The 24,301-nt window shown below is 33.1% G+C and overlaps 1 long non-coding RNA gene across 2 annotated transcripts in view; it reads right to left on the bottom strand.

Moving 5' to 3' along the window:
* Positions 1 to 15,878, bottom strand: part of LOC307182738 — a 34,813-nt gene extending 18,935 nt beyond the window's left edge. For both annotated transcript variants that reach the window (XR_013827247.1, XR_013827248.1), the window contains exons 1-5: positions 15,820 to 15,878; positions 13,562 to 13,668; positions 10,015 to 10,098; positions 6,906 to 7,043; positions 6,385 to 6,495 (exon numbers count right to left, since the gene is read on the bottom strand). This is a non-coding gene — a long non-coding RNA (uncharacterized lncRNA). The remainder of the gene's footprint in view (positions 1 to 6,384; positions 6,496 to 6,905; positions 7,044 to 10,014; positions 10,099 to 13,561; positions 13,669 to 15,819) is intronic.
* Positions 15,879 to 24,301: the final 8,423 nt, after the last annotated feature.

Genomic DNA, 24,301 nt, shown 5'->3' with positions numbered 1-24,301 from the left:
GGTACTTTTTAGTCATTGTGCATTTTATGTCTAGGTAACAAACTTCTAATTGTCTCAGCTACAACTTTACACTCCCTGTGAAACATAGGTAAAAAACTTTTTGTGTCATATTCCTTCTGTTTCATTTTGACTTTTTCCAATTATTATGATATATATTACCAAGTTTTCCATATGTGGGTAGGAACAGTTTGTTCTCCATATGAGACTCATGTAGAAACAAAAATAAAGTGAGAACTTTCCTTGTAAAATATGCTCTATAGCATCGTGGATTTTAAGTTCCTTAAATGACTACAAAGGGGATAAATCTCATTTGACAAGTAAATGCTCTATGTTCACATAAATAAGTACAATATAACTACAATATGATTTTCTGAATATTTCTTCCAAATGGATACAAACACGACTGATACCAAATGGCCACTTGACTTCTATAGACTAAAAATTATTTAAAAATTTATTGTACATTACATTCACACATTGATCGAAATATATTTCAGTCTAATACTCGCTTCCTTCTTTTGCCTTATTTGATTCTATGATACTTTGTTTTTCATTTCTTTCTCTTTTTATGTCTACTCCATGCTCTGAACTATTTTCATTGGCATTCTCTTTAATCTCTTGTATTGATCTCTCCCTTTATGTAAATAAAATGAATTTGTATGTCTCTAGGTCTCACTTTTCTCCAGTCTTATCTTTCATTTTCACAAACCATTAGACAATATGGCAGGTGTAATCACAAAACAAAATAGATTCAAAATTGAATGTTGAATGTATAATATTTTAATTTCAGTAAGTACTGTTTTATGCATTTCTCACTCGTTTTCATGTCACCATAATTCTCTCAGTCATCCTGTTTTGCAAACTTGAAATTATGTTAGGCAATGTCTCTTTTTTACTATCCACATCTGATAAGTTTCCAAAACCATCTACTCTAACTTTGTGCCTCTTCATTTCTAGCCATCTCTACCCATTTCAAGTTTTTCATCTTTTCATCTAGACAAATCTAGTACCTTTCTAACTGACCTCCACATACTTAGACTTTGACTCTTCCATTTTTTTCCACACACAGTTGTCAGTTCTAAAGACCAATTTCAAGTATATTACTTCCTCAAAAACCTTTCTATGAAGATATTTTCCAGATGAGTTATACATTTTTATAATACTATGCAGTATTCTTCACAATGTACTGCAGTGAAAAAAACAAGATGGAATGTGTAGTATGCTACACAATGTTATATTTAAAAAATAGAAAAATAAATGATAAATATGTTTAAATAATCTTTCTGGGGAAGCAAAAAATAGTAAAGGGTAATGGAAGCTAAACTTCTTATATGTGCCTTTTTTTTCTTATCACTGAAAGTTTGTATCCTTTTCCTAACTTCTATTTCCCTCACCCCTCAGTTCTTGTCAACCACTTTTCTACTCTGTTTCTATGAGTTCATCTTTTTAAAAAATACTACGTATAAGTGATACCGTAACTGTTTTGTCTTTATCTGCCTGGCTTATTTCACTTAGCACAATGCCCTCATGGTCCATCCATGTTGTACAAATATATGTAATGTGATACATAATGTTATCTCTTTTCTTTTTGATGACAGCCATTCTAACATCATCTTTATATCTACCTTTAAGAAGATATCTCATTTTGGGTTTGATTTGCATTTCCCTGATTATGAATGATGCTGAGCGCCCTTTCATGTACCTGTTATCCATTTGTATGTCTTATTTGGAAAAAAATGTCTTTTTTTTTTTGCCACTGAGTTGTATTAGTTCTTTATATATTTTGGATGTGAATCTCTTATCAGATATGTGGTTTGCAAAGATTTTCTCCCAGTTTTGTAAGTTGCCTTTAAATTTTGTTGATTGTTTCCTTTGCTCTTCATTTATTTGTCATTCTGATAGTTCAGAACATAAGGATAAATAAATTTTTGGTCAGTGAAAGTTTCTAATTATAGAAATATTACATAAGTAATCAAATAAGAATTAGAATATCTCTATTTTGCAATCCTTAATTAAGAGATCTAATAATTATCATTAGTGGTAATGTCACAAAAGCAAAGGCAACCAGACATATGTATCCCTGGCGTCAGTCAGGATTCTCTGGAAAAACAGAATCAACATGATATATATATCAACAAAGATTTACTACAAGGAATTAGTTCACATGACTATGGAAGTTGAGAAGTTCCAAGACCTCAGGAGAGAGCTGATGGTTTAGTTCTAGTCTGAGTCCAAAGGTCCAAGAATGAGGAGAGCCAATGGTATAAGTTCCAATCTGAAATCCAGCAAGCTTGGAATACAAAAAAAGTTGATGTTTCAGTTCCAGTCTGAAGACAGAAAAAGATCAATATTCCTGCTCAATCAGTGAGACAAGAAGAATTCTCTCTTACTCATGGAAGGGTCAGCCTTTTTATTCTACTCAGGCTTTAACTGATTAGATAAGGCTCACTCACACTGGGGAGGACAATCCCTTTTACTTAGTCTACCATGATCTCATCCACAAATACTCTCACAGTTACACCCAGATTAATGTTTTATCAAATATCTGGTTACTTTGTGGCCCAGTCATGTTGATGTAAAGTTAACCATCACAATCCTGAATGGAAGTACATAGAATTTTATATGAGGCAGTCTTGTCAAAAATAATTAAATGTGGGCTTCCCTGGTGGCGCAGTGGTTGGGAGTCCGCCTGCCAATGCAGGGGACGTGGGTTCGTGCCCCGGTCTGGGAGGATCCCACGTGCCGCGGAGCATATGGGCCCATGAGCCGTGGCCGCTGAGACTGCGCATCCAGAGCCTGTGCTCTGCAGCGGGAGAGTCCACAACAGTGAGGGGCCCGCGCACCGCAAAAAATAATAATAATAATAATAATAATTAAATGTGAGTACTGTAAAAACTTTAATTCTAACTACAAAGTCATAAGAAATTACTTTGTGTCTACAATCATCCATGTATGACTATGATATGAGAATATGATTCTTATAAGATTTATGAACTGTTTTCTTCAATAAAATATTTCAAGAAAAAAAGAGATATATGGGAACTTGAAATATTAAACAACATTTGAGTCATTTTTCCAAGTCATAATATATGAAAATTGTTTGAATAATGATTCAAACAATTTTTAAAGACAGGTATTTGATGAAAAAGTTTCAGAGAATAATGATGGTAATGGTTGTAAAACAATATAAATCTACTTAATGCCACTGAACTATACATTTTAAAATGTTTAAAATGGTAAATTTTATTTTATGTATATTTTACCACAATTTTAAAAATAGTTAAAAATATAAAGAAATGTGGAAAGTTAATACTTGAAGACATTAAAAATTAGTGTTAATTTTAGATTTATAGTGATGTGTTTTTTAAGAGTGCATGTTATTTAGGGATACCTACTGAATATCTTCAGTTAAAGTGATGATTCACTGGATATGATTCAAAGTAATCTAGGAAGGGATGGGGAAAGTGGTATAGATTAAACAAACTGAAAAAAAGTACAATTACAGTCCCTGATGGTATGCATCAATGTTCCTCTTTCCCTTTCTTAGTTGACAAATCATTTCTAATCTCTGAGGATTCATTTATCCAGGGTTCTTCTTTTAGTTCCTGTTTTTATTTGTCATAAACACAAATCTTAATGCTCTGATCTTTTGTCTGGAACAACACTAGCACTTGTTCTGCCAAATCACATTTTTTAACAAAGCTGTAATAATAAGTCAGGAAAAAAGGGGGAGAAAAAAGAAATCATAAGGTATTTAGATTTGAGTCTTTGTGCATTTAATTAGATAGAAAAGAATTGGATCCCCTGCATTATTTCAAACACGGTGCAAAGTTTGGTGTAATCCTTAACCATCTCTATATCCAAAATGGCCCAGGCCCAGTGAACAGATATTCACCTATCCTGACATTATAAGTCATCAGGAGGACGGCAATTCCTGTAATAGAGAAGCAGGTCTCCTGTCCTTCCTTGGGACTCACAAACCTCATTCCTAAGATAAGAATGGTAAGGAATATATATTTTAGGGTAGATGAGAGAAAAATCAATCATTTATCATTAAAATCATCCTTATATTCAAAACTTTCATGGAGAAAAAAGAAAACAATAACTATCAACAAAGTGCAAGAAGTCAGCAAGATATTTTGGAGCAAAAATAATTACACAATTTAGAAAACGATTTCACACATCTCCAGCACTGTGGTTGTAAGATCTTTGTCTCTACCTTGTATGCTGACAGGCTCTGAAGACAAAGGACATGCTGGACGAGAAAGAGTAGATTAGGGAAGATAAAAGCGCCTGTGCTGCTACTGTGTCTGCAAGTAAGAATCAGGAGCACGAAATGGTTTTATTAATTCCACAAATACTTAGTGAGCAAACCAGTGTTGCTCTGAACTCAGAAAAGATGCAATCTTTAACAGTTTCATCTAACGAGAAAGACTTCAGGTCAGGTTAAGGGGTTAGTTACCAGAAGGGGTGCCAATATTAGTGCTGTGCTGGAAAGGAGATGTTACACCATGAAATGCAAAATGAAGAGTGAAGAGACAGAAAAAGTGATCACTTTGACAACAGCACTGAATGTCATTGGGAAGAAAGGAAATACACAAGCATTGACAGTCAGAATTGTCTAGTACTTTGTATTAGTTATTTTCTGATTAAAAAAATCACCACTGGTATTACCACAGGTAAAACCTATACGTGTATAAAAACACAGAAGAGGGCTTCCCTGGTGGCGCAGTGGTTGGGAGTCCGCCTGCCGATGCAGGGGACACGGGTTCGTGCCCCGGTCCAGGAGGATGCCACGTGCTGCGGAGCGGCTGGGCCCGTGAGCCATTGCCGCTGGGCCTGCGCATCCGGGGCCTGTGCTCAGCAACGGGAGGGGTCACGGCAGTGAGAGGCCCGCAGAGCAAATAATGTTAGTATATTTATTCCTGAATATTAATGAGGTACATTTGCAAAGATATTCCACTATAAAGACAACATTAATCATAAACGGTAAAATATTCAAAAATAATTGAAATAAACTCAGTAAGTCAGCTGGCAAAAGATGTTTCACACACATTGTCTTGAATGGTTTAAGTCTCTAAACTTTGTATGGTGAGCTTAGTTTTCTCTTTTCTGTTGTCTCAATAGATTATTCTAATATCTATATTATCTCACAGCTTTCCTACATTTAATGCTTACTGTCCTCTGAAATCATCCCATTCTTTAAACTTCAGAGAATTTTAAAAAGTCAATGAGACAAAAACTTGATTCACAGTCGCAATTACAATTTAATTATACTAATTCACATTATTAAAAAATAACTAAAAACAAAAAGTAAAATCATGACTATATAAGTTGCTCAGTATTGCTAGGAAGATTTTATAAATCATGGAATTTTTAGTGTGTGGATGATGCCTTATGAACTTCACTAATGATTTAGATAATATATTTAAGTTTTAATTCCACTATATTCTGCCTTAAAGATTTTTCTAATGACCTATTCAGGAATAAATTAAATCCATTTACTTTCTCTTGTTAAGGTTAATCAATTAGTATGTTTTTTATTTCCCCATAACTTTATATCTCTTCCTCATATTGAAAAATATGATATAATATTTCAGAGGTAATCATTTTATATTAATTATATTTTATTTCAGAAATGTTATATTATTCAATATTTGTTACCATATTTTAAGTGCTGTAACAATATAATTCTATAATTAGTTAATTTTAGTACTCAGCAAGTCCTTCAATAGAACACAATCCTTATGTACTAATTTTTAAAATGTATCTATCTTTTCTTCTAAGTGTTTTGTAAATCTTCTCTTAACTTTAAAGCTGAATATAATAAGTAAGGAATGCATCAGATCCGTGGTATTCCCACAAGAAGAATATAATTTATGAATTGCTTTAGCCTTCAGCAGTTTCTGCTCTATTTTTACAAAAGCCAGTATACCATATGGTCAATTGATTATGGCCTTCCTCCTTCCTGGTACAGGATAAATTTTTTTTCAACTACAAGTTAAAAAAGAAAATAAATCCTTTGAAAAATATCTCTCAGAATTGTACAATTCTCCTAAACTTTGTTGCTTACTGTAGGGTGTAGCCACATATGCCTGGGGTACCTAGTTCCAGTTTTGTTGGTTACCTTCTTAGTAAAACAGGAACAATCATGCCATATTAAGACATTTGCTTTGCAGTGCAGAAATAATTGATCTACCATATATTTTCTGTTCTTTTTGTCTACATGCACAGTAGCAATTGCAGTTTAACTATACCAATTCACATTATTAAAGAATAACTAAAAACAAAAGGTAAAATCATGACTATATAAGTTGCTCAGTATTGCTGCATATGTAACCAATTACCACAAATTTTGTGGCTTAAAATAACACACAGATTTACCATCTTATAGTTTCTGATCTGGAGTCTTGGCATAGTATGGCTGCATCCTCTGCTCAGTGTCTCGCAAGGATTCAATCAAGGTATTGGCCAAACTGAGTTTTCATCTGGAGGCTAGAATGGGGAAGAATAACTTCTAAGCATCCAGATTATTGGGAGAAGTAATTGCTTTGTGTTTGCATGACTGGGTGCTTCAGCTTTTTGCTATCTGTCTGCTAGAGGCCACATTTAGGTCCTAGAGGCCACTCATAGTTCCTTGTGGCCCCACCCAGTTTTTTTGCCACAAAGACTTCCTCAACATAGCTGCTTATTTCCTCAAACGTGCAAGGATAATCTTTCACTGTAGTCTAAGATGAAGTCTTATATATCATGTAATGAAGGGAGTGACATCTCTATATCCCCACAGAAGTGCCACATTCTGTTGGGTAGAAGCAATTTATACATACTGCCTGCACTCAATGTGAGGGTATTACACAATGGTGTGGACCCTAGGAGCTGGGAAATTATGGGAGGGGTGTGCTTACCTTAGAGTCTGTTCATCATAATGATGTTCATACAAATAGGAATGGTTCAAGCATCAAAGATGTATTTAATTCATTAATATTTCAACTGTTTCAGAGGAGAATTCAAAGTACAGTACTTGTACAGTCAGATGAAGAATGCTGGAATGAATTTACAAATAGATGCAAAAATTCATGAAACTGGTCAATATCCACAGGGCATTTGATTAGATACAATTTTAATTTCTATGTAAAGAAATCATTTGCACTACTCTCAGTTTTCTACAACTGTCAGTAGAATAGCTAATAAGACAACTGATAGTGGAATAGCTCAAAAGCAAAGTGCAGAGTCTCCGTGGAATCGGGTGACCCAGAAAAGAAAAAAGCAAGCCCAGAATTTTTTTCTCAGTTTCAAAATCTTAAAAAAAATTTTTCTTTACAGCACCAACTCTTCCCTGTGATTATGATAATTTCTAATAAATAATTTTTTAATCCAAAAATCAGCCTGTCTCATTTGATTTGGACTGATTTTTTACATAAGTTGCTGCAAGAGTGTTGATTAATTGTATAGACTTCCTTGAGACTATATTTTAAGTCTAGAGTTATACAGTATTGAATAATTGTCTGCAAAATTAACTTCTGTCTAGAAGTTTCCATAAAGAATCTAAGATTGAATTTATAAAGTTTATTTTGTTTGAGGCCAGAAAACAAGTCCAATAAACTCTACCAAATTTCACCTAATTTACTCTCAATTTGGGGTGAATCTTTCTATTCTAGGGGTTCGCAAAATATTCTAAATTTCCTGGTCCAAAAGGTGACCTTCCTTACTAACCATCAGGCTAGGACTCCTATAAGCAAGGCACCAGGACAATTTGCAAGGCACCAGGACAATTTTTCTAGGAGGGTTTTGTAGGCATTTACTCTGTAAGTACAGCCGAAGTTAGTTCCTTAAAGTGCTGGTCATAACTGTTTAAATGAACATCATTTAAAATATGATACTCCACTAAGACCTTAGCCACATGATCAATTTGTCCAATTATATCATGGAAAAAAAAAGATGCTTAGTGAACCTAAGCAAATAAATATATTGCCACGAAAAGTAATTAGATTTTATAAGTGTTTATGATTTCTGGGATGTCAGGGTGTGTCATTTCAGTTTACCAAAGCAAAGTCATTTCATTTAATGGGGTAGCTTTAAAAGAGCTTCCTTACATACATGAATAATAGAACATTAAGACAATATAAACAATATTGCAAGCAAATAACCACAATAAATTTTCTTCACCAGTTTAATCAATCCTATGTTTTTAGCTCTTGTTCCTCTCCATCTTGGTTTAGCATGAACCCAACATAAATGTTCTTGATTTAAAGGAATCATGAAAATTCTGATTCGGTCTACTGATATAGTCTAAATATCATCTAAACAATGTCAGCTCAGAAGCTATAAAGAAAAGTCCACATTTGAGTTTAAAGTACCTGCTATTGTTTTTTTCCTTGAGGCTTTGAAATTATTCTTCTTTGTTTAAGATAAAACTCTGATCAGCACATAATAGTATATCCAGCATATATCAGAGTAAAACAAATACTATTTGTGCTACAGACAAAAAGCCTATGGTATTTCTATCATTTTTTTCTAATAATAAATTTCAAATGTGAAAAGTCTAATTAGAATTCACAATAAAATTAGTGCAACTGGGCTTCCCTGGTGGCCCAGTGGTTGAGAGTCCGCCTGCCGATGCAGGGGACACGGGTTCGTGCCCCGGTCCGGGAATATCCCACATGCCGCGGAGCAGCTAGGCCTGTGAGCCATGGCCGCTGAGCCTGCGCGCCCGGAGCCTGTGCTCCACAATGGGAGAGGCCACAACAGTGAGAAGCCCGTGTACTGAAAAAAAAAAAAAAATAGTGCAACTGACAAGGAAATAGGGTTTTTTCCATGGCATGAAAAAGGAAGTTAATAAAACTATTCCCAAAAAATTTAGACGAAAAATCTCTAATGATAATAAATATACCTATTTTCAATGAAGTCAAGAAATGTTATGCATCTGATTTATAAGCCTAAATGAACATAATTTTCATAAAGAAAAAATATTAAAATAAAACAGGAAATAATTCTAAGATATACCAAAATATATACAGAGAATATCAGGTGAAGAGATTCAGTAACTCTGGAGAAGGCTTGAGACATCTCTAGTATTATAAAACTTTATGAGAAAGTTGAATGTGCTTTCCAAACTGAAAACCTCTAGCCTAGAATGTGTACATTCAAAGTAAAGAAATAAGGTTATGGCCAAGTAGACATAAATAATAAGAAAAATTATGGCTGAAGACATATATTTTTGTTGCCTAATACCAGGCAAAACATTATTAGGACTCTGACAAGTAAAGGAAAACTCAACATAATTATATCATAAAGTCTTGATCAATATTTTCCTTGAAGATGAAAACATAGTCTGTACAGTGAGAGCACTGGCAAACTTCTAGAAACTTTCCATCAAGCAGATAATTTCTGAAATATTCATATTAATAACTTTACCTATTCAAATTTAAATTTAGGATGTCTATGCCATTCTTCTTACTTGACTCTTTCCATGAAAATAATCCAACAAATCTATTTATGATACCTCTTTCTCTAAGATGGGGAAAAAAACTGTCATTTTCCAGAGACCCTGTGAGAAACTTTTCAAGGATAGTTTTACATGTAAGAGATATCCTGAAAGTTCTGTAGGTTTTTTTTTCTCCAAATAAAAGCAGATCTGGAGAAGGCAGAAATTAAAAATTTGTCAAGAGATCTGAATCAAGAGTGACTGAGAAATAATACTTGATTATTTGTTTAAGTGGCAAATGCACACAGAACATAACTTGGTTGTAAAGAACCTCAGCTCTTTTATAAGTGAGGAAACACTGGTTCTTTGTTTTTTTCATTAAATAATCAGTGGTAAAACATCATCAACATAAAGCATAGAATACTGTTCCAATAAAACACAGAATCTCTTCTACCTATTATAGGAAAAGACATTAGTCAATAAACCAAGGAAACAAGCTAATGGAAATAAAGAAAAAATTGCTAATATTTTAACATATTTCATAGTTTCTTTTTAGACTCAGGTATTATAAACCAAAGCAAAAATATCACCTTCTGTGTTTTGTCCTTCATTATTATGCTTTTTCACATTCTGGAACAATCTGACACTTTATTTGATGATAGATCTCAGGGGAACTGTAAGAGCAAAATTAAATTTATATTAATATTTTGATGTTCATCATGTTGACATGCAATGTGTTAATTATTCCTATCTTCAAGTGACTCTACAAATAAGTACATTTAAACGTTTCTCAGCTTTCATGTTTAATATAGTAAATATCACGATCTTTGGGGTCCTCAATTCTCAATAATTAACAGTTGTAAAAGGGTACAAGGTGCCAAAAAAAAAAAAAGGCTTAGAAATGCTACCTTATGACAAAACTACTCTTTTTTCCTTGAAAATCTAAACTACATTCACAGGTGTATTTTCTTTCACTATTATTCGAAGCAGCATATCAACCACTAAATTGATTATAACTTTTAATCCGATGAGTAACTTTTATTTCACAGATAAAACTGGGGGATGAATAACTTAGATCTTTCATCATTCCAAGCATTTTGGTTTTCCAGTAGAATTCATAAATATACTTAAAACAACTTTCTACAGCCAAAGACCTCCATATGCAGCTTCTTAAAGCTTTTTTTTTTTTTTTTTTTTTTTTTTTTTTTTGTGGTACGCGGGCCTCTCACTGTTGTGGCCTCTCCCGTTGCGGAGCACAGGCTCCGGACGCGCAGGCTCAGCAGCCATGGCTCACGGGCCCAGACGCTCCGCGGCATGTGAGATCCTCCTGGACCGGGGAATGAACCCATATCCCACCAGGCAGACTCTCAACCACTGCGCCACCAGGGAAGCCCCCTTAAAGCTTTTTAAATGATGATATCCACTGACATGAACCAAAATTACATATCCTCTATAACATATAAATATGTGAAGGAATTACATAACTTTAAAATTATGCTTGTAATTGATGTAATTATTCTATATTAACTAGAATATATACAAGTATCTGATAATCATTCAATATCAGTCCAAAGATTTAAGTTGCCCAAAGATCTTGAAAATTATCTTCAATCTGATATACTCTAAAACATAATTACCTTGAAATAAGAAGTTTGTCAAAATAATGATTTTATTTAATTGAGCACACATTTATGTTAGCTATTTCACCAGTAAACTTCTATATGTTTGGGAAAAGTAAATCAAAGTAGAATAAATTGTAGCTTTTTGACTTGAATTATAATTAACACTGACAAATCAGAGGAAACAAACATTTTTATTAAGGTAAAATTATTAAATTAGTCTCATTTACTTCATATTTATCTAAATATGGATTCTTAGGGCAGTTCTGAGTTTCTGTAGGAATAATTTTTCAAATATATTTAAAGTATTATAAGTTCAATTTCCTTATTTTCTGATAATTTTAGGAGTATTTATCTATAAGCCAACCAGAAAATAATTCCTTTATAATCTAATTTACTGATATTCTCTGAAGATAGGGCAATTTTATATAGTCACAAAATGAGAAGGAAAGGCTTTTTTGAACTACAGACATGTATGCAGACACAGAAATAGCTTGAATTACACAGTTTTGGCCACAGGTCAAGTTCATTGGTCCTGATATTAAAGAGTGATTCTGCTTTCCAGTGGATTGATGTATACTCAAAATAGACAAATATACAAAAAATAAATAATGACAAAACTAGCAAACCAAATTCACTGTCATCTCTAACCCAACAGAGAATAGATCTCTATAAATCTATTAATCCATTTACAGATCACCACATGATCACATCATAAAACCAAATTCCCAATCATTACTGGCAAAACTGGGGAATCACTTATTAGATATAAGCAAAGCAGAAACAGAAACAAAACAAAATCAGTAGAGGAGGGTAAAAAGTACTAGAAAACAAAGAATCAGCAGAGTTAAAGTTCTAGCTGTGCTTGAAACTCACCTGTGGAAGCCTGAGCTTAAGCAGCTCATATTGTACATTTGCCCAACAAGACGGTTTACTTGGCTTCAGGTGAATCCACTGGTCATCTCCATTAATAACACCCAAAAATGTTAAAGTATTTTTAAAGAAGGTAATACTATAACTCTCACAGGAATATAAATTACTCACATGCCAAATATTCAACTCATTAATTAATAAGGGAGACTGGAAGTAAAAACTGCAACCAGTTCAAAGGAAACTTTTGAGTAGAATTATAGTTAAATATGAAATGCTGAAGTAAATTTAAAAAGAGAAGTAAAAAATGTTAAAAGCCTTTTTATATCCACATGGCAATAAGCAATTGTCTTCCAACACACAACTTACACATCCATGGAAAAAATAATCTACACTAAGGGCAGGTTATCTACAATTTATAGAGTTGTAAAATATCTCAATGACAATGAAAGGTGCAAAAGCACCTGTAGAATCAGATAACCAAGGAGGAAGATACCCAATAATCTACCAGTGCATTTCAACTCTTTCACAATTGTTCCTGACAACAGCAATTAAACACCTTCAAATGAAAATTTCTATGTTGATTTCCTTACCCTTGTCCTTTCAAGCATGGAGTTTCAATGATACAGAATTATCCACAAACATATTTTCTCAAGGCCTTGTATGTTCCTTGGTCAGTAGAGATTTTTAATCATTTTTGTTCATTTTTTATTAATCTTATCCTATGTATCTCATATATGAAAAACTTGTTGAAGTTCTGATATTTTAATCTCTTCTTTCCTTAGCATCCAGACATAATCTAATATTTTCGCTGCTATTGCACATCCTTGGTTATGATTTGTCAAATCTCTCTTTCTCTCTCTCTCTCTTTCTCACTCTCTCTCCCACACACAAACACAAAATAAAATAGAAATATACATTCTAAAATATTAACTAGGTACTAGGCTGTGTGATATGGTTTATTTTTTTTCATCTCTTATATTTAAAAAATATTTACAATAAAGTAATACTTTTTCTTTTTAAAATATTAAATAATAAAATATTAAATTTTATTAAACACAAATAATGTTCTAAAATCACGCTTTTAAACTTGTAAATAATCATTGCTAATTTGTAGAAAATTATATGTCTATTACCTATTACTATTGAATATATTTCATTTTCTGTAAAAGCTTAAGATGCATTCTATGCATTTACTTTCTCAATGATTCTATATTTCTTTGTAAGGAGATTTTATGTAAGTAACTTCTTTAATAATAGGAATGACAGCTGAGTCTTTAAAACATGCTTGATGCCTTGGAAAATTACTGCTTTTATTTTCCATCTCAAATAAACAATTAAAATATGAAAATAGAAAATCTTGCATACAAAGAATAAACATAACTTTCTATTCTATTCCTTTATTTTTATTCTTTTCTTTCTATTTCTTTTCTATTCTCATCTATACATTAGTTGTTCCACTATCATTCCAAACCTTTTCATTATATTTTAAAGTAACTCCTTGATAAATTTAATTCTTCAAATACATTAACATTTTTTATCCCCCTTCCTGACTCAAAGTCAAGCACATACTTAATATTACTCAACAAATGAATTTTATTCCATGTGTTTAAAGAGAATCTGAGAATCATAGTAATGAAATATGTACCTTAAAAGATAGTCATCATATCATAGGGACTTTGACTTGCTAACTTGTTCACCAAATTTGTCCAGAGTGAAAGCAAATCTAACTTTTCCTTCATCACTTAACAAATTCTGTGAAGAAAAATGAAAGGCTGTTTTGCATTTCTTTTGATAAAAGTGCTCGCTAAGCAGAATTTATAAGACACAGTTTGCAGTTGTATACCTGATTCCTCCCGATGTCATGTTATTAAACTTTTGGGAAAAGATATATCCTCTGATACTTTTGGAAGTTAAATGAAGGATATTTTAAGTAGAATTCTATTGTGTTTTATAAGACAGAGGCTCTTATTCACTTATTTTAAAATGCATTAGATGTTAACTTTTTCCCTGAAGATAAATACATATTTTAATAAAAATGGTTCTGAAAAGAGGTAATTTTGGTAACAAGGTAATTTACAGAGCAACTATGAAACTATGTATATATCAGCTTCCCTCTTTCTTCCAGGTCTTCAACATTATGAAAGAGGAAAGAGGATTACTTGTTAGAAGTGCTTTAGAATGATTTTTATATGAAAATAATCTTTTCAAATAAATACATTTTAGTTCTAATATTATATTGCAAATTTTTAATTGTATTCCGCAAAGCCACAAAATGTTAATGATTTAGATAAATATATTGTTCATACTGACCAAAAGCATTACTCCACTAAAATGACAAAATTTTGTTTTAAGGTAATATAAATTTACTTTAAGCACTGCTTAAATGTTATCTTTTTGCTTTCCACACTACAAATTTTAAAAGAGAAAACATTAAGAAAATTTAACAACATAGAAATATAGATAAATGAAGTTTAAAAGAGAAATACTAAAGGGTATATTTTGTTATTGCAAAGCAATAAAAATAAATAGATAATAAATGAATAAATTATTTCAGCCATGTAGTAATTTAAAAATATTTCTCAAAGAATTTTTGTTGCCAAAATAAACATCAAGATTGCAGTTATAGAATAAAGACTAACAATATTCAAGATGTTATTATTATCATGAAATGTCATCAAAGTTTTATTCACCAATTAATGCTTACATACCTTTCAATTTTTGGATAATTTAATCAAAGAGTTTAAAGTAAAAGAGATTTCTGCCATAAGATCACAAATTAAGAATGAAAAATGTGTAATTCACAAATAGGGAGTAGATGAACACATTTAACAGATAAGTATTTAGAATTTCACATGAATATGAAAACACATGGGTAACATTATAAAAAAATTGATGCACATCAAATCTAGGTACAAAATAATCAACATAAAAGAAAAAGATGAAAACAATTTTTATAGAACTATTTACCATAAAATTCAATGCACAAGCTCTTTTGAATTATTTAAGAAACAAATATAGACACTACTACTTAAACATTCTAGATTAAAGAAATAACACGGAATTTTTTTCTATCAATTTTAAATATATATTAGAATGTTGATTCAACTCTGAATGAAAATAGCATAAAAATTATAGGCTCATAAAAATTGTATATTTATATAAATTGTAACTAAAATAAAAATTTTAAATCATACACATCAAAATAATTCTATTCACATAAAGTTTAAAACAATCGAAATTAAACTGTATGGTTTAGGAATGCATATATAGCTAATAAAAGTACAAAGGAAAATCACAAAAATAATTGTCACAAAAGTCAGCATGAGCAAGTTGGATCAGAGAAGCAAAAGGCCTCAGCAGTTCCATAAATGTTTAATTAATTGAGCTGTAATGTTTTTCACTATGTAATCCTTCATATACATATATAAAAAGAGTATGTACATTTCTTATGTATTCTATTGCACAATACAATATGAGAGAGAGGGAGAGAGGAAGCAGAGCTCACTAAGAATCCATCTGTAGGAGCTCCACTCTACACAATTTAGGATATGTTCCCATTCTAACTGTGACTTTTCCCATTACAGCCCTCATTTCACTCTCAGATCTGGCAGACACTAGAGTAGGATGACTAAGAACATGAACTCTTGAGATATATCCTGCCTCTGATATCTCTGATATTTATTTATTGGGGGGGTCAATAAATAAATAAATACATATATAGAAAAATAATCCATTCATTAAACATAAGATTAAGGCAATAAAAGCAGAGTCTCTGGAGTCGGCCTGTCTGGATCCATTTCTTGGCTTAACTACCTCTCTATGGATCATGTCCACAGAGAAGTTAACGTCTAGTAAGTGCCTCATTTTTCTTATTTTTGAAATAAAAACAATTAAAATACTTACCTTATAGGTTCATTCTGTGGGTTCCAAAAACTAATATATTGAAGCATTTAGAACAGTCCTGGAGACAAAGTAAGTATACAGTAAACATTACTTGCCTTTTTAAACAATAATGTGTGTAGATATTCTACGGAAATGTCTAATTATAGAGATGAAAAACAAAAGAGAGAGAAACTGAAACTCATAGTGCTATAGACGTATTTGTTTCTTTTTGTTTTCACATTTCAGGAAATTAAGTAAGCTACTGCTTTTGAAATTGAGATCAGTTGTTGATCTAAATATAATAATTTATATTTATATTTTATAACCTATATATATAAATATAGTTATATGTATAATTTAAATGTTATGGATATGAGTATAGATTTTAGCCAATAAAGGGTACACATACTTACATATATAATGTGTTATGTTAAGGGGACTAAATGTGGGTACAATGTACAATGTTTGTTTTGTCCACAAGCAATTATCACAAGGTGATAAAATTGTTCTCTCTGGGTTATTACTAGATAACCTTGACCGAGCTGCCTATGAACATTCCTGTGATTTGAAACTACAGGGAACATAACCTTTGGAGAAAGAATTTTTCTGTTACTCTGAGTAGGAGGACATGGCGTTTATCAAAGTTGTAATTCTGGTGAAAAAAAGATGAAAAGTCATTTCAGATATAGCTTTTCTGGGTCTTCAACTCTAAGCTATATTCAACCTAAAGTTCCCTATAAATAGAAGTTTATCATTACCAATTCAAGTACTTTATATAATATCAAAAATGAGGCAACAATAAAAACAAAAACAAAAGGTGTGTAGCTGAAGACCTCTTATTCATTTTGCCCATCATTTATGCAACACTATTCAATAAGAAATTACCTGGAGTGTTAAATAGCCAGTGTGTAAACAGTGCAGAACCTGTGCAAAAGAGCTCTTTGATATGCAAACTAAAGCCATGTTTCTAGAAAGCCAGCACTAACCAAACTTGGAGATTGGCACATTAAAATGTTCCCTTACTTGCAGCATTTTAATTAAAGCAAGTTCAGGGGAGAAATCTCATTTTCACAGGCATCAGTCATCTGTAAAATCCCTAGCTTCTGCTGATGCAAATTAGTTCTAAAATATACATGCCAAAAGATAGGTAAAGTGTAAGAATTTTCTCACTAGTTATAGAAGAATTCTCTGATGGTTCAGGGATGAGTAATTTTAATTCTTTAAATGTATTTTTCTAAATTACTAATTTATTTCAATCTAATTTCAGAATTAGTGCAAAAGATTGTTTTGTGAATCTCTCCTTCAGTTGCTCAGAAAAACTATGACATTGTAATTAAAAAAAGGCCACCAAGTGATTGCAAAAATTTGGAGTAATAAAAATGGGAAAGAGTTTGGGAGAAGCAGAAGCAAATAAGAAAACACAACTCTCAGGCAATTCAGCTTTTTATTGAACACAAAGTGGGTATCTTTAATTTAGTTCAAATGATCTCAAATCATTTAGAAAAATTAAAAAGGCCTTTACAGAGGCTTAAAAGCAATGCTCTTTACTACAGAATGAAATATAAATATACATCCAATCACTATGGCCTAATTAGAAATTTTTGTCCTAAGGCTAAAGGTGTTAAATGAAAGGCTTAATGCCTTCAGACTTCAGCATCATCAACACTGGTCAGTTAATAAATAAGAGAAAAGTGGACACTTGGAGTCTTCTTGCCTTTATACTAGCAGTATTCTTTACCAGACAGGCTTTCCCTTTCTTTTATTGTATCAATCTTGATAAAATTTTACTCACCCTTTGTGATACTGTGATTTATAATAAGAAATGTATCTTTGGTCTTCCTCCCTTTTCTGGCACAGAAACATTTTCTGGTCCTAAAACCCTTGCAGTTTCCTAAGTGAGGTGACTTTTGGAAAGGCCCCAGGTAACCAAAGGATGGGCTGGTTGCTAGGAGAATCAACCATGTGACTAGAGGGTTGGAACTCTCACTGCCCTGCTACCCTTCCTTCCCCCTGACCTCCTGAGAAGGGAGAGGAGCTGGAGATTGTGGAGACTGAAAAAATCACCAGTAGCCAATGAGTTTATCAGTCAGGACTATGTAATGAAGCCTCCATTAAAAACTCAAAGGACTGAGTTCAGAGAGCTTCCAGATTGGTGAACATAACGAGGTGCTGGGAGCATGGCGTGCCTGGAGAGAGCATGGAAGCCCCAGGTGCCTTTCCCTATACCTTGCCCTATGCATCTCTTCCATCTGGCTGTTCCTGAGTTATAACCTTTTGTAATAAATTGGTAATCTACTAAGTAAAATGTTTCCCTGTATCCTGTGAGCTGCTTTAGCAAATTAATGGAACCCAAGGAGGAGGTCTTAGAACCTCCAATCTATAGCCAGCGGCTCAGAAACACAGGTAACAACCTGGACTTGAAATTAGCATCCAAAGTGGATGGGGAGGGCAGTCTTTTACAACTGAGTCCTTATTTTGTGGGATCTAATGTTATCTCCAGGTAGACAGTGTCAACATTGAGTTAAATTGTGGGACACCCAGATTCTATTGCTGAATTATTAGTGATGTGGCAAAAATCTCCCTCCCTCCATATTAGAATGGGTGTTAGAATCATTAGTTGGTGTCAGAAATGGAATTGATTTTTCGAAGTGCAATACGGTACAGAAATTTACCCTTCAAGGTGCTTATTAGACTTGTAGCAAGCTCCATATTTTATGAGTTTTATGAGTTTATTTCTAAAGAAACCATGTGAGCCTAGCACCTAGCACAGTGCCTGTAATATTTTGGACATTCACTATATGTTTGGTGTATGAAGGTTCAACTCAGATATCCTCTTCATTTCTATGCACCATGCTTGCTTTCACCTGCAGGTTACTCCCACCTTTTCTAAACAGATGAAACAATTATGTCTGTCCTAAATTCACTGTAGTAACTCATTAAATTATACTATTCTTAGTGGATAAATGATATGATATCCATCATTTTGCCACATACATGTAGACACTGTATCCTGAGCTACTATTAAACTAGGCTTTAATCCTAGTACCTATCACAGTGCCAGTAACATGCTAGATTTTCAATAAATTTCAAATTAAAATTCAAAAGTAATTAGAAGAGAAGATTCTGGGAAGACGGTAGAGTAGGAAGTACCCAGGATCTGTCTCCACACCTAGACAACAATTGCACTGGCATAATCTCTCTGATACTATTTTGGAGCTCTGGAGTCTACTGAAGGTTTGCAACTTCCAGGGGAAGACTGACAGTTGTAGTTCACTTTGGTCAATTTCAGCTTTTAGCACAGAAGCAGCTACATGTTACCTATCACCAGACCCCTAGCAGGCAGCCAAGCACAGGTTCCTGGTGCAGTGTGCACATACCTTTCAGGAGCCAGAGTGGGCAAAAATAACCCTGTCCTCCAAATAGCAGAGATCTGATAGCTGATTCCTGCTTCTGATCACAGAGGTAGAGACAAAGAAACTAGCGACCATTACTGCTGTACCTCCTCCACTGTTGCAAGTATCTCCCCCGCCAGCTGACAGACTTCCAGGAGATTTAAGGGGCTGAAGTATTTCTTCTCACCCCTTCACTTTATGTTTCTCTTTTTCCCCTTTTCAGAACCAGATTTTAAGGAAGAAAAGACATTTGAAAACATCTTCAGATACGGGGAAAATTAGAAAATGACTGTCCATGCTCCGGGAAAGGCTCAGAAAAGATTTGAGAAGACCTTAAATTTACACCTCAGGCTGACCCTTGACTCAGACAGCCTATGACAATTAAACAAAACAAAACCAGAAAACCCTGGAGAAGGGGGAGAATATGATTTCCAGAGCAACCACTTTATTAGAGTCAAACGCCCAGTTTTCAACAACAACAAAAAATCACAAGGCATATAAAGAAACAAAATAATATGGCTGACTCAAATGAAAAAATTAATTCACAGAAATTATTTCTGAAAAAGAACTGATGGGTGATCTATCAGACAAAATTTTAAAACAACCATTTTAAAGATGCTCAAAGAACTATTGGAAAATGTAGAGAAATAAAGAAAATAATGTATGAACAAAATGGAAATATCAGTAAAGAGAAAAATCTAAAAAAAAAAAAACAAACGTGAAACTCTAGAGCTGAAACATACAATAAATGAAGCAAAAAATGCACTAAAGGAATTCAAAGCCAAGACTATTCAAGGGAGAAAGGACAATGGTAACAAATGGTGCTAGGAAAACTGAATATCCACATACAAAAGAATGAAGTTGGATTCTTACTTAACATAATATACAAAAATTAACTCAAAATGAATCAAAGACCTAAATATAATATCTGAAACAATAAAACTTACAGAAAAAAACACAGGGCAAAAGCTTCACAACATTGGACTTGGCAATGATACGATACCAAACGTAGAAGTAACAAAAGAAAAAATAGACAAATTGGACTTCATAAAATTAAAATATTCATAAAAATTAAAAGATGATCAACAGAATAAAAAGTACAGAATGGGAGAAAATGAATCATATATCTGAGAGGGAATTAATATCCAAAATATATTAATATCCCAGATGATCTCCCAAAACTCAACAGCAACAAAACAACCTAATTCAAAAATGGGCAAAGAACTTGAATAAACATTTCCCTAAAAAATAATATATGAATGGCCATAAATATATGAAAAGGTTCTCAACATCACTAACTGTTAAAGAAATTCAAATTAAAACTACAATGAGATACCACTTCATACCCAATAGGATGGTTATTATCAAACAAACAACATACAAACAGAAAACAGCAAGCTTTAGTATGGATGTGGGGAAATTGAAACCCATGTGACACTGCTGGTGGGGATGTAAAATGGTACAGCCACTGTGAAAAACAGTATGGTAGTTTTTCCAAAAATTAAAAATAGAATTCCCATATGATCCAGTAATTCTCCTCCTAGGTATACACCCAAAAGATTTGAAAACAGGGTCTCAAGATATTTGTGCACTCATGTTTATATCAGCATTATTCATAATAAATAAAACATGGAAGCAACCCAAGAGGCCACTGACTGATGAATGAATAAGCAAAATATGGTTTATAAATATAATGGAATATTATTGAGCCTTGAAAAAGAAGAATATTCTGTAATATGCTACAACACCGATGAAACTTGAGGACATTATGCTAAATGAAATAAACACAATATCTACAGTGTAGTACTAATAATAGGAGTAGAATTGAATCACTAATATATAAAAATGGACATTTTTATCAGTGTCTTCTAGATAACATTAAGAAGCATGACTGAATGGCCTACAAAAGTCTGGCATTTCATTAGCATCTAATCATGACTGCCAGCCACAACCAGAATCTGTGTCTCTCCTACCTATCCAAGGAAACTCAAGTTAAGCAAAACATCATTTACATAGTCTCTTACCCCTTCTGGCCTCCACTTCTCTGAAACCTCCTCCCACACAGATACTTCATTGGTTGTTTCTCTCCCCGTAATCCTACAGCAGCTCTACATTTGACATTCTGTTGAAATCCAGTTGGTTCCACTAGAAAGTAATTTCCTATAGGTCAGGACTATATATAATTGTAATTGCATTCCTAATCACCACATAGTCTTGGTCCCATAGTAAACATTCAATAAATGTATGAACTCAAGCGGTCCACTTAACAAAAATAAAAAGTGAAAAAAATCACATGCAGTTTGTGATATTTTCTTCTTAATAGGATGTCTCAAACTGTAGAATCAAACGATTTGAAGACATTGTGAGACGTGATTTCGTGTATGATTTTCAACATGTGCCATTATAGGACAGAGACACAATTTTTTTTGTGCTCACTTTATTCAGATTGTTTAAACCAAGATATTCCATAGTAGATCTAACTCATCACATACATATTAGTAAAGGATATGAAGAGTAGTTTCAAAGTTACTAATAACAAAATGCAGAGAAATACTATTATTATTTGGTAGATCATCTTTTTTACAATCCTCCTAGGATTGCAAGGCTCCCTTCAGCCTTTTAGCCACAGACCATTATCTTGGAGCCTAGGGTTGGCTCTAGCGAAGTCTAAAGAACCACATTCCTCCCTTGAATGGCTGCTATCCATTTCTTAAGCTGGTAGGGTAACATGCATACAAGTTGCAATGGTAAATTTTACTCAAGTTTATGTCTGATTTATACTGTGGATAACACTTTTATTGGCTTTTTTTTTCTTTTTTTTTTTTTTTTACTGTTGCAAGAACCATTTGACCAGCGCTCCTGTTAGAGCAGAGCTTCCATTGGGACTTTCTTCATGTTCATATAGAGTGGGAAGCAAATACGGGACATTTGTGATTTATATTGAACATGGCAAATGGTTTTTAAGTATAAATGCTTTCAGTTTCCCACAATTGTGCACGAACATATGTTCACTATCTCTTTCAACATACAAACATGAACCTACACTGTCATAGACATCATGACAGAGGGAGCAACTGCTGAACACTGGGAGGTAAATTCAACTTTATCCCTGGTGCTTAACACTTACATACCTCTTTCTTCCAGTCTTGTCCCTCCCCTTTTACATAAAGTTTGCACAAATTCAGTAGACTTTTTCTTATAGTACTTGGAAATTTGAGTTCAGAATTTATAAAATGCCCCCAAAATATCTTTAAAATATCTTTAAAATATCATATGGCATATTCTAATGTTTTAGGGAAAGTAGCTTTTAGTCGTTATTCAAAGTTTGCATTTTTCCCTGCACTGAAAGACAGCTATCAATAATTATACAACAAAACAACATATACTTCTATCTTTCAATATTTTAAGAATACTCGCCAAAATTGAGATGAATTAAAACATTAAGTTACTGGCAGCTCATTTTGAGCCCTATATTTTGTACCTCTCATCAGATGAATAGCAGGATTTATCTAACTACCTTTCTAAAAGCAATATTAGAAAAATACGCCTTTGTAAGTAGAAGTAAAACCTTAAATTTGTAAAGAATAATTTTGTTGAACTACTAATGTTTATTATTTTGTAATAGGAAAACTAGATAAATCTAAAGATGTTAAAATAGAAAAACTTGAACAGAGTGAACGTAATTTCCATAGGACAGATTTTCTTTCTCGCATTTATCCGCATAGTATAATGAGACACACAAGTAAAAATAACACTCTGCAATTAATCTGTGATATTAGCAGTTTAGTCTCAGAACAGTAACTTAAATATTTTTTAATTAAATATTAGTGTCAGTTAACATAAATTAAAAATTAATATGCTTTAACAATATAAAACCTTCTTTCTCCTATTATTTTCTAGTGATTATTTACCAAGTGACTTTTGTGAGATTGTTTTCATATGCTAAGAATTTCATGTTGAAAATATATTATCCATGTGCAGCTGATGAAAGTGTATCAGCCCCATTGAGGTTTAAATATCACATGATGATTAATCTTTGCATATAACTGTGATACAGTTTGATTTTAGCAACTGTTAACTTGGCCTCAGGTTCTCTTGAGCAGAGATTACAGCAAACAGATGCTTCTGTTGGTTTACAATATTCACTGAAGGCAGCCAAGTTGATACTTGATTTGAAGCAATATACACATACATACAGAATGCACAAAAAGCATGTATGGGGACTTCCCTGACAGTCCAGTGGTTAAGACTCTGTGCTTCTACTGCAGGGAGCATGGCTTCAATCCCTGGTCGGGGAATTAAGATCCCGCAGGTATGCTATCATGCACACACGTATGCACATTATACATGCATGTCACACAGACAACATATACACATAAATCTATACACACAGTCTTTTCATACTCTACTAGTTTCAAAGAATCTTATGTCAGTTTCAAATAATTAGAGTCATGGATATCCGTGTATCTCCATGTTCTGAGGGAAGCAAATAGGAGGGGAAAATTTGGGGTAGTTGTACTTGGGGGTCTAGATTTTAAATAAAAAGTCCGTCATGATTTCAAATATTTGTAATAGAGGTGGATATCTTACATGTTAACATTGATGTTCACTATATTTGCAACAAATAACTTGAAAATTAAAAACACTATTATTGCAAATTGTCTATAAGTTTATGCAAATATTGTTGGTAATATAAACTAGCTATATTAGTTCATGTCTTTCATAGTTACTTGCAAAAAAAAGTTACTCATGAAGAATGGCAGATTTGGCTGTCATTCTGTATTTGCTGCTATGGCAGAACGGTTTCTGAGTTAGCTAGGGGAATTTTAGACAACATATTTCATTTTTCCCTGTCCATCTGCACACCTGAGGTAACTAGAATGCTGTTGATCATGTACTTAAAAATAAAAAGAGATTAATTAATATGCTGTTGCACACCCAGAAGGAATTTGAATCACTCAACCAATACCCAATTCTCCTACCTCTACCTCTGGGTAAGACTCCTGCACTGTACCTCCCAAGTCAACCTTAGTGTCAGACATGAAGGATTTTAAAATTTAAGGCAGACCCACAGATTTCCTCCTTTTCCTAAAAAGGCCCATCCCTTTCCA

This window comes from Stenella coeruleoalba (genome assembly GCF_951394435.1).
Source record: "Stenella coeruleoalba genome assembly, chromosome: 2".
In the NCBI taxonomy this organism is placed as follows: Eukaryota; Metazoa; Chordata; class Mammalia; order Artiodactyla; family Delphinidae; genus Stenella; species Stenella coeruleoalba.
Note: the sequence above shows the minus strand (reverse complement) of the source record. Positions and strands in the feature narration are given on the sequence as shown.